Source organism: Engystomops pustulosus, chromosome 1 (genome assembly GCF_040894005.1).
Source record: "Engystomops pustulosus chromosome 1, aEngPut4.maternal, whole genome shotgun sequence".
NCBI classification, from domain to species: domain Eukaryota; kingdom Metazoa; phylum Chordata; class Amphibia; order Anura; family Leptodactylidae; genus Engystomops; species Engystomops pustulosus.
In genome coordinates, this window is record NC_092411.1 from 125,579,631 (window position 1) to 125,593,995 (window position 14,365).

A 14,365-nucleotide genomic window follows, 5' to 3' on the forward strand; every position below is an offset into this window, starting at 1 on the left:
TTCATCTATCATTGTAGGAAGATTCTGTAGGAAGATTCTTTGAGTCCTGTCTGGTGAACTTCATTCTGGGGTGATGGCCTGGGTGCCCACAGAGAGGGCTCCGAGTGCCGCCTCTGGCACCAGTGCCATAGGTTCGCCACCACTGTCCTAGAACTTCCCCTCCATCCTTCCTAGTTCTCTCTCCTTGTGCAGTCACTCCCCTGCATTCCTGCTCTGCTCTCACATCATTTCCTTCTAGCCCTGTTCTCTTTTGTTCCCTGCATACACTTACATCGTGTAAAACTCATGTCTCCCAAAGACATATCCCCACAGTATATATTATGGATGAGAGATGAAAGTCAGAAATCCTACCACATAATAAGCTTAGACCAAGTTTTCATATTGTTAGTAAACAGTATGAACCTGCCCCCTATTCTTCACTCACTTCTTACTATTACAGTTAATGATCAAAGAATCCCGGGTGGCTGCATGTTTCTGCTTTATAACACTATAGATGCCTTCCTGTGTAATGTAATCCATCTCTACCTCTAACTTTCCCTTACTGCACCCCTGTCCACGTCTAATTCCCCAAACTTGGGAAGCCCAGCTCTTGGTTTCCTCCTTGTGGCTGTGAAGAATAGGAAAAGGAGGGAGGGGGGATCTTTTTAGGGACATAGTTCTAGTCTGGAGTAGCCTGCCTGGGAAAAGGAGGGGGGCAGAGAAGCTGTTCTCCATATTTATGAGCAGACAACCAATAGACAAGAGAAGTGTACAGCAAGAAGTCTAGTCTGCTGAGAGACCCAGACAGGTCAAAGGACCCTGAAATCAGCACATGATGCCAATTGAATCAATCCCTTTTTCTTGCAGAATGTGTCTGGCACGTAAGTGTCTGTAGCTGTAAGAGCAAAGCTTTGTGTTTTTAGTTTACACTGGGACAGGCCCTAAAAATAGCTGTTTTTGTACCTAATTGATTTCAGTGCTAAAAAAACATACACATACAAAACCAAGATAGATGTCACCTCTTTACTCTCTTTTGTATCCTACTTATATTGTACTTCTGTATAATGTCCTGCCATATTGCGTAAAATACAATAGTCAGACAAACACTTAAAAGTGTTAAAAGTATACAGAAGTATTAAAGAATCTAAGAAAAGCAATCATTTGTGTGGCCTGACCACAAACAAAGCATCTGCATTTTCCTGTCTAAATCAAGTCAGTTTAAAGAGGTTGTCTAGGCTTACCAAAAATCTAAAAAACTCACCTCGGGGCTGTAAAATCCCCAAAAATTGTATGCTTACTCCGTAGCTCCTGTTGTCCCAATTCTACGCTGCTGTTTGTTTACAGAGGCAGGATCTCCCCACCCAGCTCCACCGGCAAGCACCTGGTACAGTATTGAATCTATGCACACGACCATCTGGGACACGTATAATTTGCGACCGGATATACGTCCCCATAGACGGTTATGGCGCCCGGGCTCAGTACGGTGAGCACAACATCGACACATCAGGATTGTGGTTTTGTGAGTTTCAGAACCAGAGATACGGACAGTTAAAGGGGTTTTCCCAGGGGCACATCTGTCATGAGGAGAGTTGAGCATCTCGCCTCAGGCGGGGTGCCTCCTGCTGGATGAGGGGGTAGCACTGTGCCCCCGCCAACCGCCACTGAGCATCCGGGCCACCTCAGGCTTCAGCCCGGCACAGTGTTCCTGACCACGGACGTCACGGTGCCCCCACCCCAGCCTTCCAGCTTCCGCCTGCCAGGTTTTCCTCCACTGTGCAACCGCCAACCAGGTTTTCCCTCCCACTCCCGGCTCTCCTCCTGCCCCAATCCCGCTCCGCTCCCGCCCTCCCTTCTCCGCTCTGCCCCGGCTCCCGTTCCCCACTCACGCTCCGCTAACGCCCCCCCCCCCTGCTCTGCTCCCGCAATAAGCTCCAGTTCCGCCCCCCGCTCCGGCTGCGGCCCCTAACCCCCCCGGCTCCCGCCCCTCGTCTGCTGTATGTATGTATTTATACTACATAGCAGCACGCTGTATACATTTTATACTACATGGCAGCACGCTGTATGCATTTTATACTACATGGTGGTACGCTGTATGCATTTTATACTACATAGCGGCACGCTGTATGCATTTTATACTACATGGCAGCACGCTGTATGCATTTTATACTACATGGCAGCACGCTGTATGCATTTTATAATACATGCCGGCACACTGTATGCATTTTATACTACATGGGGGGACACTGTATGCATTTTATGCTATATGGTGGCACGCTGTATGCACTTTATACTACATGGCGGTACACTGTATGAATTATATACTACATGGGGGGACAGGACACTGTATGCATTTTATAATACAAGGCGGCATTCTGTATGAATTATATACTACATGGGGGGACAGGACACTGTATTTGCAATTACCCCCTCACCTATACGTTGGCAGGTGTGTTGCACATCAACTGTATGTTGGAGGGGAGTGATGGCTTTTACATCGAGGTAATCATCACATGCCAGGTAATACTGATATAGTGGGGATTTATCATAGGCGGGCACGTGGTACACTGGTAAAGTATTTGACACATCCAGTATGGCCAGTGTTGTGGGGCACTGTGCAGTTAAACACACATCATTACTGTGGTAATAGGGTAGGGTGGTCTATTTGATCATATTCTCCTGTTGATTGTGCAGAAGGAGATCAGCTGTTACATACATCGTGGTCCATGCTGCGTCTGCCCATCAGGGAGATCTCTCATTGCCAGGGAGTTTAACCCCTTAACTATTGCGATCAAGCACAATCAATTTTCCTCTGTCACTCCCCTGGTCCCACGATTGGGGGGTGCCGGGGAGTTGCCATGGCAACTGGAGGTCAGATTAAGACCTCCATGTCTGCCATGTATGGTGGCCTGTAAGGCCCAGTCCAAGACTAGGTCTCATCAAACTGTCAGAAAAATTGTGACAGATACAATGCATTGTAGTACAGAAGTAGTCTGTAGTATATGAAAGATAAAGGAATCCCCAGTGTAAGTCCATTAGTGGGACAGTAAAAAAAAATAAATAAATAAGTAAAGTTTCAAAAAAAATAAATAAAGCACAAAACTCAACCATTTCCCTTTATATAAATATATTTTGTACTAAAAAAATAAAATAACCTAGCCCCTACAAACAAAATTGATATTGCAATTTCAGTGCTTCCTACCTCCCAGAAATTTGTAATAAAAAAGTGATCAAAAAGTCAGATGTACCCTATAATAGTACCAATCTAACATTAACTTTTCCCACAATAAACAAGCCCTCTTTTATTTGAGGAATAAAAATGTTATAGCTCTCAGAATATACATCACTGATTACATAATCCCCCCCCCCAAAAAAAAACATTTAGATCATAGCCCAGTGTAATACCAATATCAAATGAATGTCCAGAAAGTATAATCTAATCATACATTTATCAATCCAGTATAGATTCTCATGAACAATGTGGTGTTATGGCCATTTCGAGGCAAAATACTACTGGTTGAGGAGCACATGGGGCTGCATAGGTGCTAAAGTTGACAATTGTTGACTGTCCACCTACTGGGGTCCTGAGTTTCCCATATGATTGGAGAAGCAGGTTGTCAGTCTATTTAAAATATATTTTTAATCGTTTGGCTCCATTGCACTCAATTCACATCACAGTTTTTGTTTCAAAATTCCAATAAGACGTCAGTGGAAGAATGAGGCATGATTTGTGAAGTCCTGTATATAAGGGGAGTGGGATAATATATACACCAGTTTGTTAGTTATTTATTGAGGAAATATATGTCAAAACCCCTCTAAATTTGAGTTTTCCAGTCTTTAGATATGGATGACTTATATGAGGCCATCAATATCATAGTTACATAGTTTATACGGTTGAAAAAAGACACATATCCATCAAGTTCCACCAAGGAAGGAATGTCCCTACTGTGACCTATGCCTGAGGCAGCCTATTCCACAGATTGACAGTTCTCATAGTGAAAAAGCCTGTCGCCTCTGGTGATTAAACCTTGTTTTCTCCAGATGCAGACAGTGCCCCCCTGTCTTTTGATTTGATTTAACCTGGAACAACTTTCCACCATATTTTTTGTATGGACCATTCATATAATTCTATAATTTAATCAGGTCCCCCATTAGTTGTCTCTTTTCCAGAATAAATAAATCTTTTTCCTTTATTCCTTCCTCATAACTGAGAGTTTCTATATCCATTATCATTTTTGTAGCTCTTTGTTGTACCCTTTCCAGATCCTGGGCATCCTTTTATGGACCAGTTCCCAGAACTGGACAGCATATTCCAGGTGAGGCCTAACCAATGCCTTGTACAGTGGTAATATTACATCCCTATCCAGAGAGTTTATACTACTTTTGATACATGACAAGATCTTGATGGCTTTAGAGGCAGCTGATTGACATTGCTTGCTGTTATTTAATTTATGATCTGCTAGTACGCCCAGGTCCTTCTCAACGAGGGACTCTCCCAGATTTACTCCCCAAAGGACACATGTTGCCTTTGGATTACTAGCCCCCAGGTACATAACCTTACATTTATCCACCTTGAACCTCATTTGCCAAGTGGAGGACCAAACACTCAGTTTGTTCAAGTCACCCTGCAGCCTATGAACATCCTCCATAGACTCTATTACACTACAAAGCTTGGTGTCATCTGCAAAAATATACATGGTGCTGTTAATTCCAACTTCCATATCATTAAAAAAATACTTTATATAGTAGTGGTCCAAGCACAGAACCCTGGGGTACACCACTGGTGACCATTCTGAGTAGGAATCATTGACCACAACTCAATCCAATTGCAAATGATTCCTTCCAAACCAATAGACCTTATATTATCCTTCAGGCGACTATGAGGGACAGTGTCAAATGCCACGTATGACCACGCTATCTAATGCCTCTCCAATCCATCCTAAATTCTGCTGCCCAGCTAATCCATCTGTCTCCTCGCTTCTTCTTTGCCTCTCCTCTCTGCCAGTCTCTCCACTGGTTATCCATTGTACAGCAAATTAAATTTAAAATACTAACCAGGACCTTCAGAACCATCCACAACCTGTCCTCTCCATATATCTCTGAACTCATCAGCCAATACCGCCCCACACATAATCTCCATTGCTCACAGGACCTTCAGCTTCACTGTATTATTCTTCTCAGAACAGCATGCAGGACCTCTCCCTTGCATCTCGCATACTCTGGAACACTCTACCAAGATGTGTCGAACTGTCCCCCACTTTCCAATCCTTCAAACTTATACTGAAAACCCACCTGTTCAGGTTCGCATACAACACACATTAACTGCACTGCTCTGCTCCCTCACCTCATGTTTTCATCACCCCCCCCCCCCATATAGATTGTGAGCCCTCATTGGCAGGGTCCTCTTCCCACTTGTCTCCTGATCACTGTAGTTTGTATTTTGTATATACCGGCGTATAAGACGACTTTTGAAGACAGAAAAATCTTCTGTCTTCTCTGGGGTCGTCTTATACGCCGGTAATCGTCTTATACGGTGGGTCCCGGTGCATGGAGAGGGCTCACGGGCTGAGCCCTCTCCATAGCCGGTAAGTCTTTGCTGCATATTGCAGCAAAGGCTTACCGGTAACACCCGTGATCGGTGCTAGCACCGATCGCGGGTGTTTGCACAGCGATGGCTGCCGGCAGCCTCAAAAAGCTGCCGGCAGCCTCAAAAAGGCATCGGGGTGCATACTCACCCTCCGTTGGCCCCGATGCCGCGCTGTGCTGTCTTCAGTCTTCCGCGCCGTCTTCTGCTGGGCGCCGCCATGTCCTTCCCCCGGGTCGGCGCCTAGTATGACGTCAGCAGCGGCGCGTCATACTAGGCGCCTGCCGGGGAAGATCAATGGCGGCGCCCGGCAGAAGAAAGATGACGGCGCGGACATCGGGGGAGCATCGGGGTGAGTATATAAGTTTATTTATTTATTTTTTTAATGCTGGGCTGGGCTGTATACTACTGGGGGCTGTGCTGTATACTACTGGGGGCTGTGCTGTATACTACTGGGGGCTGTGCTGTATACTACTGGGGGCAGTGCTGTATACTACTGGGGGCAGTGCTGTATACTACTGGGGGCAGTGCTGTATACTACTGGGGGCTGTGCTGTATACTACTGGGGGCTGTGCTGTATACTACTGGGGGCTGTGCTGTATACTACTGGGGGCTGTGCTGTATACTACTGTATGCGTTGGAAAAGGGGTAGTCTTATACGGCGAATATATCTTAAACTCTATATTTTAAACAGGAAAGTAGGGGGGTCGTCTTATACACCAGGTCGTCTTATACGCCGGAATATACGGTACTTGCATTTGTTTTTGTCTTAATGTAATGTATGTGAACCCCTTACTGATTGTACAACACCATGGAATTAATGATGCTCTATAAATAAATAATAACTGGCAGAAGATAAAAGCACCAGAAGATCAATCAAATCAATATACTAGTTTGAAGTACTGTAAATTAGAACACGGTAAATTCTCTCATTTTGAGCTAGGTTTGCCTATACATCACTGCAGTATAACCATGCATGTAAGGCTATGCACCTACTGAGAGTAGAAGTCACTTTCATTCTGTAAGTACAGGGGATGTCAGATTCTTATAATCACAATTCTACTGTAAATCTAAATTATATGCTATAAAAGTGCATCTGGCAAAATTATTTGGGTTCCAACAGAATACTGTTAGAATGCATTGAACAATTGATGTAAATGTATTACATAAATGGAATTTACAGACTGATTCTTTAGTGTAAAAAAATTATATTTTAAAACATGGATTCCCATCATGCAGAACATATCACCAGGATTTAGAAATCACTTCTTTTTCTTGTTTCATTCTTTAAAAGACTGTTGATTGGAATTGCTGTTAGCCACAGGGAAAATCCTTTCATTGGAACATTGGTCAAAGATTCTTAGTGGGCACAAAGAATTGTAAAACAAAAATTTTCCATCTACATGGATTACATGTTACTGGTTCCAACCACTTATAGAAACATACCCATTACAAGAAGAGTTCATGTGATTACTTTTGTGAAAAGGCAGCAGGGCACTATTTTACTAAAAATTAGAATGTACAACATGTAGCTGCACAAAATATTCACTTTACTGCATAGTAATAACAATCCCTTTATTTATGGTAAAACTAATATTTAAATAGGCTATGGGCCTCTTAGGCCCAAGATATTGGCTTTAAAAGGGAATGGATAAGTTTTCTACTCTAAAAGGGAATGGATAATGGGTTTAATTCCACAATATTTAGCAGACATCTTGTGGACACATTCCCATTCCTCTACATGGCAAGCAATGCAGCATAAAGTACACCGTCGAGTTGTGTACTACTCAAAAACCTAGAACTCCTACAACCTCTGCAATCACATGTTGTTGATTGTTTTACATGGCAGATATTAAAGCCTCTAGTTCTGCCGTCATTAGGTTGTTAGAATTTATAGGACATTTTTATATACAGAAAAAGATTAAAAGTGAAAACGTTTGTTAGAGACCCACCTATGGTAACCCAAGCTATTCAACTATAATTGAGAATTTGGCCCAATTAGTGTACATTGCTCCTTTGTCAAGGAAAGAAAAAGTGATCAAAATGTATAATTTACCCCAAAACTGCACAATGATCAATCATTATGATGCCTATATAAAATGCCAGTGTTTAAACTACATGATTTTACAGTAGGAGTCCTACTGGGCAGCAACAAAGAAAGTGAAGCAACTTTTTGGCGGAGGACCCCCTGGTACTTCTGGCTGGGTACAGACCAAAAAGCTGGAAGAACAGAGTGATGCAGGAGCTGGAGTGAGACGAGCAAACATTATTTTGTCCCCCACCCTGGTGTTGCTTATTCCTGGAAAATACCTTTTCCACCACTAAGATATTGAGTACCTATACATGATAAGTCTTCAATTTCACATCATTGTGTTTTCCAAAATAAGGAACACCGTTGATAAGCTGCTATCAGCACATAGATATCAGCACAGAGAGATCAGATGAGTGTAACTTCAATCTCTATGTAGACGGTGCTGCCAGAGTTTCAAACTGCACTAATGTGTATATATAGATTTCATGAATTTATTTGAAAACCCCTTTGAATCAGTATCTAGAAAAGGCTTCATGCACACGACATGTGCTTCTCCCGGGCTGGGACCCTGGCGTAGCATGCGTTTGACTGAAGAAGGGGAGACACCCCCTCCCCTCTCCATAGGGAGGAGTGCAACCCGGCCATATGTATGGGAAAAAATAGAGCAAGCTCTATCTTTTTCCCACCGATGGTATGATGAGCAGTAGGTCCATTGATATGTCTGGACATGATGCCCATTGAAATGAATGTAAAACGATACATTACAAGAAACATAAAGCCAAAATTTTTTGTTCATTTGCAAGGGGCCTAATAGTACTTTTAGTACACAATCATGTAGACACTGAAATTTTATGAATCCATTATTATGCATATTATTATGTGGTTGATTACTGAACTGAATGGAAAAAAAAACATAAAAATATCATTATAAAATTTGGCACTGCTTTAACACTTTAACATTAGTTTCCTGTTTCCTCTTGATGTTCAACAAAAAGGCAAATTTTTTATAAAAATGTAATGTCTGATGTCTAATGTTTGAGGTTGAACCATTGCAAAATTTTAGCTTCCCTGGACCTTCTAGACATGGGAAAAAGTGTTTCCATCATCCTAATAAATTGAGGTTAAGACCTGTCTGATGTAACAAATATTCTGGAAAACACTGTTAATGGGTGTGAAATAAGAAGAATAAAAAAATGTGCCTTTTGTATGTGCAGCTGTTTGTGTTATGACAGATAGCTATAAACTGTTAGTTAACAAAACCAAAATTGAAATCTTTGAAGTCGATTTTAGTATGTAGTCAGCAGAAAGACATTTAAAATAGTTCTGAATTAATTCTTATTAAAGAGTTTGAAAAATCAGTGGCTCAAAAACAAGAAAGTATTTCACTGCATTTACTAGCTGGTATTATATCTATTCTAATTAGGTGCTAATTATACAGGTTGTTGAGTCTAGTCGACTGTTGTTTTATAAGTCTGACTTGTAATTGTTATGCAAATAAGTATTTTGTAGTACTTTGTCACCCATGCCCAAATCTGTACATGTACGAGGATACAGAGATTTATTCCCACATAGCTAATAGGACAACATACTGGGACTCTAAGATGTGAGCATTCATTAACATTGCTTTTCATTAATGTGAAGTGTAAGAAAGTTGCTAATTGTATGTTTCTTACTGCATATCTCATATCTGTCTTCTTAGCCAAATAGTAACACCATAAATTTACAATCATTGTCATACAAATGGAATTGTAGTACACTTAGAAGACATGTACATTGTTACAATTGACACAAATTTTACTTTGATTAAGTTTAACCCATTAGGGACCAAGCTCATTTTCACCCTGAGGACCAAGCCCAATATGTCACTATAGCCGGTAATAACTTTAGAATGCTTTAACGTCACCAACATTTAACATTCTAAATGTTATGCCAACCCGTATTCATATCAATCAAAAATCATTTCAAAATTATGCAAATTCGGGGTATTTATTTCGTAATGTTTGGGACCCCAATGGGTCCTTCATCAGACACAAATTGGATAAAGATAAAGGAATATGGAATAGCAAAGGATAAAGGAATATGGAATAGCAGTATAATACTAGATAAGGCGGCGAGAGAAAGGGCGGCAGAGAAAGAGGTTTAAGGATAGTTTATTCTAGTGCCCAAATCTACTGTGCTGCTGAGGAAGGTGCTGTGTCACCGAAACTTCCCCTTATGGAATAAAGACACTCTGATTTTTTTCACTATATTGGAGTGCTGTCTGCTCCTGGAAGTATATATCTATCTATACAGGAAAGTTCTGAGTAGTACAGCATACCCTATGGTGGTTGCTAAGGTTGGGTTAACATAGCATTTTTACCATACATTGTAAGGGTACATTGGCAGGATTGGCAACCCCTTTAAGGTTTTGTTCACACTGCTGTGACAGGCTGGTTGTTTTACATTTACATTGGGTTAGCCATAGAGGTGTAGCTTATGTTACAAACAAAATCTATAATTGAACTGTGAACAAAAACCATAGTACTACAGGACTAAACAATTAGAATGCTTTAATATGGTACATATATGTTAGCAATTTTTTTCCCCCAGGAATGAGTGAAAAATTAGCAGCTTTTATGGTAACCGTAAAACTGACAAAAATGTTGTGGTACAAATTGTCTTGCAGTGCGGGTTTAAAATCTTCAGCACTATAATTTATATTGTGGATTTTGCACAGATTCAATATGACTGATGTGATGGCCTCTATGTTCTGTGTATGTCCTATTCATAGCTTTATTGGCATAATTAATATTTTAAATAAAATGTGTAATTGAACGTGGCACATTTAAGTTATGCAAATAACATGCAGCAAGTTCAACGGATATAGAAGATGAAAGATAAATAAGTAGTCAATTTGTTCTTACTGCTCAGGAAATTAATATATAGCTCATAATGCAATGATTTAATAATTATCATGCCAAGCTGTTATGTCATCTGCATTTTACACATTTTGAACCAAATAATACAAGATTTCAACTAATTAGTTACCATACTGAGCATTTTACATGATAAATATAGGTATAAGCATTTACATTTCTTTGAAATACCCAAAGTGACTCAACTAGCTTTCATAAGACAATCTTTTGCTCTAAAATTAGTATTGGAATTTATTGTCCTTTACTGACAAAATCAAAAGTGTAAAATAACAATTTACTATAAGACCTGCAGTCATGTCTTACACTGCAATTGTGTACAGTTTTGAAGAAGGACAAACAGAAGAGCCATTTTCATAGTTTTTATGTACTTTCTCCACAGTACCACAATACTGATATATAATTCTTAAATCAAACAACAGTCCAGTATTTACAGAAGACTACTAGTTACAAATCAACTATAAAATGAAAAACCTATCTTGCATGTCACCTAAGGACTGCCTGTATATTCTTAATTTAAAGAGAACCTGTCAGTTAAACTAACACACATTAACTAAACCTAAACTGAAACTGCTACTATAAATCAGTGCATATATCCCTATATCCCTTGCAAAGTTGACTCCTCTATGTAAATTACCACATGTAAGTCTGATCACCCTCTGAGGTTAGTCCGGCATATTTATGTTCTTCCATTTAAGCCAACCCTCCAACTTTCTTAATGACAAGGGCGTGCTTTCTCTCGCTCAAGAGAAATCATCCACCTTATTCCCTCCGTCCTCATGAATGAGAGAGATGTTGGCTATGTGTGACTCACCGAAGAGAATTCCTGTGGGAGGGGGAGTGAGGGAGCTGATTTCTCTTCAGTGTGCCTGGTTGTCCAAATATAAATAGAGATTGTGCTTGGTTGTACATTTTTGTACATGTGCACTACCTGGTTATAACATTATAAATATTCCCTCTCTGGTAGTAGCATTATACATATACTCTGTCTGGTTTTACCATTATGTAAGTTTAAAAACCAGAAGTTAACATGCACAATATAAAAAGACACACATGCATGTTTTTCTCACTGGCCTTAATGAGAATATAGTACAAGGCAGAATGGGAATATAATGTTAGTCAGAGAGCCTATACATGGTAAAACTAGCATATATCTAATTATCATCAGGCTTCCATCATACCAAAAGACATCAGATACATTAGGCTTCCATCATACGCTGGCGCTCAGAGTGTGTTATAGGAAAAATACAATACTGCTATTAGCAGACAAAGATACCCATATCCGGACAATAGATGTATTGTTAACATATAATAAAACTTAGCGTTTATTTAATCTCAAAATTAAGAAAGTATATTATATGGTAGCATTAGCTACCGAGTGCTCGAAGGGAAGGTGTGTTAAAAACACAGTAGGGTAGGTTCATTGAGTCACAAAGATTACGTTCATGAGTTATGGATTAAACTCTTATGAACGACAAATGGGTCACGAGCAATGACCAGGATAACAGTGTAGTAGTGCTCAGAGGACAGGTGTCCCTATTATTAGTGGCTATATATTTGTATCTCTGTAAGAGCTCCTACTGAGATATGGTGGTAGATATGTCTCTGTTTGTCTGTTGCTAGACACTGCAGTGCTGCGTGTATATACCACCAGAGTGTCTTAGAGGAACATTATTAGGTTGCAAAGTATGACCATATTAGTTGTTAGTCCTCTGGGAATAGATACTGATTGGTCATGTATTATGACCCAAGCTCTACACCATGGAACGGCATTAATGGTTTGGTATCTAAATAGAATGCTACACTCTCCCTAATAGGTCACTATTCGTGGTGACTACTGTATAAACTAGCTCAGAACCTAACCAAACTGCAAATTAAAAAGATGCACTTTAGCCCCCCGACATGTTTCACCAGCAAGCAAGCTGGTGAAACATGTAGGGGGGCTAAAGTGCATCTTTTTAATTTGCAGTTTGGTTAGGTTCTGAGCTAGTTTATACAGTAGTCACCACGAATAGTGACCTATTAGGGAGAGTGTAGCATTCTATTTAGATACCAAACCATTAATGCCGTTCCATGGTGTAGAGCTTGGGTCATAATACATGACCAATCAGTATCTATTCCCAGAGGACTAACAACTAATATGGTCATACTTTGCAACCTAATAATGTTCCTCTAAGACACTCTGGTGGTATATACACGCAGCACTGCAGTGTCTAGCAACAGACAAACAGAGACATATCTACCACCATATCTCAGTAGGAGCTCTTACAGAGATACAAATATATAGCCACTAATAATAGGGACACCTGTCCTCTGAGCACTACTACACTGTTATCCTGGTCATTGCTCGTGACCCATTTGTCGTTCATAAGAGTTTAATCCATAACTCATGAACGTAATCTTTGTGACTCAATGAACCTACCCTACTGTGTTTTTAACACACCTTCCCTTCGAGCACTCGGTAGCTAATGCTACCATATAATATACTTTCTTAATTTTGAGATTAAATAAACGCTAAGTTTTATTATATGTTAACAATACATCTATTGTCCGGATATGGGTATCTTTGTCTGCTAATAGCAGTATTGTATTTTTCCAAGAAAAAATCCCTGCCGTGACATTTGGTCCATCTCTTTATAATAAAATTCAGAGTGTGTTATACAAACTATTGATTCATGGGGTGCTTAGTTCTTTACATTTGGATTTTTCACTTGGTAAATTATTATGAAAAATAATGTGTATTTACCAAATGTAAGACTTTCTTGGGTCCTTTTTTTTCTTTTCATTATGTCATTACGCACAACACACAGAAGCACAGCATTGACAATTAGTATTTGGTTTCAACAAAAAAAATAATGTTAATACATGAATAACTATATAGTGTATATTCCAAATGTATTTGCCATGTTTGTCAAGTTTAAAAAAAACTACATTTATTCTTCTGCTGGTATGTTTTCCTCCAGAATGCTGCAGAATTTCAATGTAGACTTTGCTTTTCCAGTATCCACTGCCAGCTGCAGCACTGTGGTCATTTACACAATGCATGGGATGTTTTGGTTGTCAAGTTCTTTGGATGCTTTGTATGTGATACAATGTAGTTGTGTTGTAATCCGGTGGCGGTGGATTCAGGTGCAGGCTGCACAGGTGCATCATTAGCATTCTGCCGGTCATCTTGAGATTGTAACAGAAGTATAAGATATTTGAAATGCTAATGGACCATTGTAATATGACATACTGAGCAGACGGAAGGAAATCGGGGAAGGGAATTCAGCCATGTGGTTTCGTTGGACAATGTCCCCTGAAGCAACGGATTAGTGCAAATGTGCCCCACCTGATGCCATGTACATTATTCAGATGGGATTCCTATTACTTATTTGCATGCTGGAGCATGTGATAAGTGAAGAATTGCGTTGCATGCCCTTAAACCCGGGTGAAAATGTTAATAGTGTTAAAAATACCTGATGTCTAATTGCTAAAATAGATTACAATACTGACTCAAGGCTCTTTCACATTGGATTTTTGGAATGAAGTCATTTCAGCTTATGGATACATAGGTGGTTATTTATCAGGGCGTCTATGCCAGAAAAGCTGCTGTATAAGCCCTTAAATAATCCCAAATGTTAGTGATCAGCCTGCAAGTGCAATTATTTCCCCCTTTATAGGACTTGAAGGGGGGAAACAAGGCTGGTGGCGGAGTAGGCCGACGCGGGGCATTCTTGCCCAGTACCTGCGCACAAGCTGCAGTAAGTAAACTTTTAATAGTGAATGTTCACATGCTGCGGAGTATTTCTATGCCAGGTAGGACCAGCCAAGCTTTTTAGCTTCTAATTGTCAATACCATGGTGCCCAGGGCAAATACTG

At 40.3% G+C, this 14,365-nt stretch overlaps 1 protein-coding gene across 4 annotated transcripts in view; it reads right to left on the reverse strand.

Annotated features, from left to right (window-relative positions):
* Positions 1-14,365, reverse strand: part of NFIB (nuclear factor I B) — a 293,295-nt gene that overhangs the window by 148,210 nt on the left and 130,720 nt on the right. The gene's annotated exons all lie outside the window — the stretch shown is intronic.